Genomic DNA, 836 nt, shown 5'->3' with positions numbered 1-836 from the left:
TTTCCCTCTCTCTGGTGAGCACATGCACCCTATAGCAAACTTTTTAAACAAAGAAAAACAAGACTAAACATACACTAGCCCTTGGGCATACGATCAGCAACATCACTGTCTTCCACCTCCACAACTTACTCTGCTGAAAGACCATGGTAAACAAACACGAGGTTAAATCCACTGCAAGAGAAAAATGATCCAATCAAGAGATGAGATGCTTGTGAGGTACACGAGCTGCTGCCAGCATAGCACAGCATACTAATTATAGCAAATTTTACAAATAAATAAATAAATATCGATAGAAGGAGGGCACTCTAAAATAACGACAAAAATGTATAGTATAGGGGCCAGACTGTGGTGCAGCAATAACGCAGCCGGACTCTGAAACAGTCCCCCGTTTGCATCTGAGGGCTTGTCCGTACACGCTACGTGCTGGGCACACATGTGCCAGGGACCCAGGCGTGCTCACCCTGGGGCTGGATTGCAGTGTGAGGACTCCAGCCGGGGGCAACTGTCTCTGTCTATCTCTCTCACTCATGGAAAAAATAAACAAGTAGACTTTAACAAGGTGTAGTGTGGCAAATGCACTCATTTATGATCCAGTATAATGCACGGCGTGTGGTTGTGTGTGCTGTCATACAACTGGCAGTGCAGCAGGTGTGTTACCCCAGCAGCACACAAACACATGGGGAATGCTTCACACTGTGACGTTAAGACAGCCACAGCATCGCTAAGTGGGAGGACTTTTTCAGCTCCACTATAACCACAGGGGCCACCACCGTGTATGCGGTCCATCACTGGCCCGAACACGGATACATGGTATATGCGCATATGTTATCATACCG

This window comes from Tupaia chinensis, unplaced genomic scaffold (assembly GCF_000334495.1).
Source record: "Tupaia chinensis unplaced genomic scaffold, TupChi_1.0 Scaffold143758_1, whole genome shotgun sequence".
Lineage (NCBI taxonomy): Eukaryota > Metazoa > Chordata > Mammalia > Scandentia > Tupaiidae > Tupaia > Tupaia belangeri.
Note: the sequence above shows the minus strand (reverse complement) of the source record.